The sequence below is a fragment of the Scardinius erythrophthalmus genome, assembly GCF_964197995.2.
Source record: "Scardinius erythrophthalmus genome assembly, chromosome: 10".
Taxonomy (NCBI): Eukaryota; Metazoa; Chordata; class Actinopteri; order Cypriniformes; family Leuciscidae; genus Scardinius; species Scardinius erythrophthalmus.
In genome coordinates this window covers 18,383,450-18,389,367 of record NC_138230.1, presented here as the reverse complement: position 1 = coordinate 18,389,367, position 5,918 = coordinate 18,383,450, and the positions used below count along the sequence as shown (strand labels likewise).

The 5,918-nt window shown below is 36.7% G+C and overlaps 1 protein-coding gene across 1 annotated transcript in view; it reads left to right on the top strand.

Moving 5' to 3' along the window:
* The first annotated feature begins 2,088 nt into the window (after positions 1-2,088).
* The window catches only part of jazf1a (JAZF zinc finger 1a), a 60,840-nt gene continuing 57,010 nt past the window's right edge, over positions 2,089-5,918 (top strand). Inside the window, 1 exon segment of the mRNA XM_081377411.1 lies at positions 2,089-2,214. The gene's annotated coding sequence lies outside the window, so the exon portion shown is untranslated.

Here is a 5,918-nt window from a genome sequence, read left to right as displayed (position 1 = left end):
AGGGTGCACGCGCAACGCGAGCGCGTACAATAAACAACATACAGTGTACAGGCTGCGTGGTGGGAGGTTGTCTTGACCATGAGCCGTTTCATATCTTTGATTATTTACAATTCTAAACCAGACAGCGTTCATTAAAATACATGTAGAGATAATATGTCAAGTTTATATTATTAAAATAGAATAACAATAAAAGGTCAATGCTTTTATTAGTTGTTTAACAGCACAATAAATGTTATGGTACTTCAGGTGCATGGCTGTATGGGTTACTGAAAGCTGTGCGCGACCAGATCGCTCTCTAGTGGTAGTTTCTGACAAGGTTGTGCTTGTGTGTGTAGAAGAGGCATGTTAATTAAAGATGACCTCCAAACCAGATTTAATCAAAAATAGGGTCAAAACAGTATTTGAATGTTTCATTAAGTGAAAATCAAATCAGCTACTGATAAAAACTAAGTGTGTCACAACAACACTAAAATGTACAGTCACAACTCAAAAAACCTTAATTGATAGGCCTAATTTCTGATAAGAAAGAATTTATACTTGTAGATTCATGCAAATTAGGCCTATATTTTCCACCTGTTAGGGAAAGACAGAATAGACACTCGGGCTCCCTGTGAGGAACCTGTCCTTTAAGAGAGAGGAATGTTGTGACACAGGGTTGATGAGGTTAAAGATGACAGCCTCAGGCGAGGTGATGAGCATTATAGCACACAGTTTCAAATACTGTAACTCTAATAATGACCAATTGCTCTCGGTTTACTCCACCCATAACAAACACTCACGTAGGCCTACACGTAACCACATTCAAAAGCAATAACACTTCTGTACATGCAGAACAAATGGATGCATTAAATGGAAAATCATCTGTTTATTTAAAATTTGATGTAGTAACACTTCCCAAAGCTGAATTTGGCAAACTAATGCATAAGACCAAAGTACATTGTAAACTTGCCTACTTGCACTGAAACTGTGTCTAAATCTTCATTGATGCATTTTTTGGTTATGTTTTGTGGACACAAATCTCATTACACAAGCTCAATGAATCTGAACATTTGAATAACCCATTTTTTTACAGCTTTGCTCATAATATAAGAGAACATTATAAGATCTCATATAGCTTGATCACAGTTTTTTAACCCAAGTAATCAGGTTCAGTTTTAATTTAGAATTCAAGGCATATTTAATATACTCACTGTTTGCAAAACTAACAGCTTATCATTTTGTTATATTGCGTTTCTTGACTGCTCTGTTATATCTTTAGATATTTAACTAAACATAGGCTATATTATAAGAATAGAATCTTTGGTTTGTCTAGCACAACTATTTTCGCAGTGGGAGAGCTAAATACTAGTATCAAAGTGTCCTGGATTCAATAAAACAAACTACACAAGACAACGGGCTTGTTGGATCTGATGTCTTATGACTATCATGGCATAAACAGCCTTTGATTCAGGATGGATAGGACCACCACCCAAACAAAAACAAAAAAAGTCTGCAGCAAGCATCCACAAACATTAAAACAGTTCTAAGTCATGCTAAAGCTGTGCACACATGAATACCGTTAAAATAATTGCTTCTAAATCCTTCTAATGTAAATTCCTTCATAAAAGATTGCAGTAACACCACAAAACAGTGCAATTATATATGACAAAGTTTTAAGAACTATGTTGTATATCCTTCACAAAAAAAATATAACCTATATCCTATAACCCTGCTGGGGGGAAAACAACTTATGGTTTTCTGGTCTTAGGTTTAGACTGGCCTAGCTGGGCTGAAGTGCGCACAATCCCTTTAAAACCTGCAAAATGATAAGCCTAACAGGCTAAGAGACTTTCAGCAGGAAAATGTCATTATTTCCAGCATTTGGAAAAAGCTCCTGTGATATGGATAATTTAGGTTATTCAAAGAGTTTATACCCTTAACTTCATATAAGTGCATTCATAAGTCAAAATGTTCAAAAGTGTCAGTCAGGAGGTAGTGCCGTATATCGTGCTCTACCATCGGGTGTAAACCGAGGTTCCAGTCAGTGCTTTGACTGAATGTCGGTGGATTTGACAGCTGGAGGTTTCCCATCATCTTCGTTGTTCTGTGGAAGACTCGCGCGCGTCTTCCGTTTCTCTTTGAAGCGACCGGAGCGGGACACAAGGAGATTTCGGCGATTGGAGAGCTCGTTGAAAGTTGGCTGAACAGCGGAGTCGTCGTAAGTTTCATCGCTAGGTAAGCAGTTGCCTGCTTCTTTCGCTGGATGTGTGGGTGAAGGGAGTTGTTGGTCCGGCTCTTGGTTACGGAGGTCCTGTTCCAGTATCGCTGCCGATTCTCTGGCTGTTTTTCTCCTCTTGCCCACGAAAGACCTCCACCAGGGGGCTGTTTTCTCCGTCATTGTGAGAACTAAACAGATCATATATGAATAAACAAGCACAATCAATTTACTACTTCGACATAACAACTGAAACGACTATAGTTGTTGTAGCTATATTTATAGCTACATTTTAGTCTGTTAACCCACGCTTATGACGCTATGACGTAAGAACAACAATAGACACAGCATGTCTATTCAAGAATAACAACACAGTGTAATCCGAGATAGCTTATCTGTAATAGATGTAATATGCTTTATTGAAATAGGCTAGGTCTACATCTCCACCCATAACTGGATAGCCTACATTGGATACACAAATTGCTTAGGGGTTCAATGACAAATAATGTCCAAGATGGAGAAAACTTTTAAAAATGTAGTTTTAAGTTCTTAAATAGGCCTACATTCATGTCGGTTTCATATGAATGCGTAAACATCATTTTGATATAGATATAGAAATAGCCTATATATGTCACAGAGTGTCTACATAAGCTATAATTAAACTTGGATTTTTTTCTGGAAAAAAAAAAAAAAAAAAAAAAACTAGGCTATATATGTAGGCCTATATCAGGGGTATGGTATGGGGTACTCCCTATTTAGGATTTTGTCACATGACAACAAAATGGCTTCCTTCATGTTGATTACATTTACATTAAAAGTGCTTTACTGTTTTTGAAAGAAATAATAATAATAAATCATAATTAAACATTATTCCAAACTTTGTTTCTTTTTTTGTTTTTAAATCTCCAAAGAGACTATGCACCTTGACATCTTTTAATTTAAGCAAAAATATATATATATAAATGACTTTTAATTCAGAAATTGAAAGCATGTCTATAGAATATCTGTATTCACGTCATATATGGGATTTTAAACATATTTTTGAATACAAAGATCAATACAAAACGAATGAGCGTCACGTCATACATGACAAACAAGGATAATTGTTCTGCGATGCAGAACAGGTTTAGAGCGCCATAACCTCAAGAGAGTGTTTTAAAGGTGATGATTCATGCCACAACAACAAACCTGATCATCAGCCTGAGCGACTCACCTGGACAAAAATGATGAGAACAAGATAAACGCTGCCCGAGGTTCCTCTAAATGAAAGGTGTGTTGAGACAACAGAGACGCTGAATCCTCAGAAGAAATCACAGCGCGTGAAAATCATCTTTCACTCTCACTTATCCGAAGACTTGAGTCACTGAGACGCAGTTTTGCCTCTTACTTTTGCCGCAGTATTTTTGTCTCTGAGAAAGCGTAACATCATCCTTTGCCCAACATGGAACATCCAATTTGAACTTACGTGAACGACTTTATAGTGCCGTCGCAGTTTACGAGCGCACCTGAGATTCCACCTCCGAAACTACAATGAGTGCACCTGTCCCCTCTTCTGATTGGTCGACCGGTCTGGGGATCGGTCACGTGAGGAGAATTCAGGTAATTCTACTATGGAGGTAGGTTGGACTTACGGTTGCCCTGGCAGCGAACAGCGAGTCGCTTTTTCTTCGGTGAAACTTTTTTTTTTTTTTTCAATTTTTTTTTCAAGGTGGGGAGCATTCTTGTGTGATCTAAACAAACGAGCCAAACCCTCATCTACTATGTCAATGTCTATTGATAGACAAAACCTCGAAATTAATCGACACTGTAGCTTAAACAAGTTCATATTGGACAAAGGCAATAGGCTATCAGCTTCACATAGAAGAGTAGTGTTCCCACGAGTGGAGTGATGCCACATGCCGCCCGGTCTTAAATGTTACAGAAATGACAATGGAAAGATTATTAGACTGTCATTCTTATAGCCCCACATGAATATAGAATGCAGTGTGTAGGATATAGAACAGTGACTTGTTTGACACTTTACTGTGAATAGCCAACTAATGGTGTGACATCTGTGGTGAGAAGTTATATTTCACACTGACTGCATTAAAAAAATGATTAAGACAAAGACATTTCAGAGCTAAACAATCCAAAACCTCTGTGCATATCACTTGTAGGCAGTCTCAGGGTACTGGCATTGTTTGAGGGAATCCCTTGAGGTCTTGCAACATTGCAACTCCCAGCTTGTCTGAAGTAAGAGTTTAGTTAAACGGAAGTGTGGAATGATGCCAGTTTCTATAACAATGTTCCAGTACAGTCACTACACACATGCTGGTACATAGTGAACCGTCAAGATTTACGACACATTTTTATTTAAGTATCTCTTTCAGTCTCAATTTGTGTCTTCCTCTCTCTTTAACAAAGGCAATCACAGATTTCACATTTGCAATGAAAGATAAACATAGATTAGAGCATTCAGTGAGTACATTTCCATAGCAACATTTCAGTAATGCTGCTCTTTCTAACCTGCAATTAGTTTTTTGTTGTCCTATTCTTCTAAAAAAGCTTTCTTGAAAAGGTAAAATATAGATAATGATTAGTAAAATGCTCATTTTATTTGAAGCACTTAAAGACAAAAATACAGTTTTTGGAAGCTATGATATTTACTAAAATATTATAATTGCAACAATCTTTTAATATTGGATTTTTGCTCACTTTTAATTACATCGATCCAAACTTTACCATTACAAGGCTGATTTAATTATTGAACTCATTAAATCAGCATCGTAATGTGTTTGAAAACATTGAGCAGACGCTCTTTGCTGGGTGGCCTGCAGGGTCATGGGTTCATCTGAAAGGCAGATGGAAATCTCCTGGTTTCAGAAGAATGGGTCAGGAATGCCTCTCTAGTTAGTTTCTCTACACCATGCACCAACAGGAGGTTAAGCCAAGGAATGCCATCTGAAATAGTCTCTGCTCCATGTGAGCCAGTACCGGGTACAGTGAGGAATGTCACTCATAACAATTTCTCAACTTTTCTGTGTGTATGTGGAACAAAGAGAAAGAATGAGAGTGAGAATGAAAAAAAAAGAGGAAATATCCAGGAATGTGGTTTCCGCAGTATCATTCAATTGAGCGAGAGGCTGTCCAGGAAGAGTTTACAATACATATATATGTCACCAGTCCACCTGCATACTTGAGGGACTCCCTTTCCTCCACAGGGATTGAAACCACACATACTAGCCATATTACATGAACACATTACAATTAATATGCACTGCACACACAAATAGAGTTGAGGAAAACTACTTGTTTATATCACAAGTATATGCATGCACTCACTGCATGTTTTATATTGTATTGCCAAATATTGCAGAATTATATAAATACATTTTTGAGAGATATTATTATATCTTTTTATTTTTATATCTATCTATCTATCTATCTTGAGTGTAAGAGATATCTATCTATCTATCTATCTATCTATCTATCTATCTATCTATCTATCTATCTATCTATCTATCTATCTATCTTGAGTGTATGAGATATCTATCTATCTATCTATCTATCTTGAGTGTATGAGATATCTATCTATCTATCTATCTATCTATCTATCTATCTATCTATCTATCTATCTATCTATCTATCTATCTATCTATCTATCTATCTATCTATCTATATATCTATCTATCTTGAGTGTATGAGATATCTATCTATCTATCTATCTATCTATCTATCTATCTAT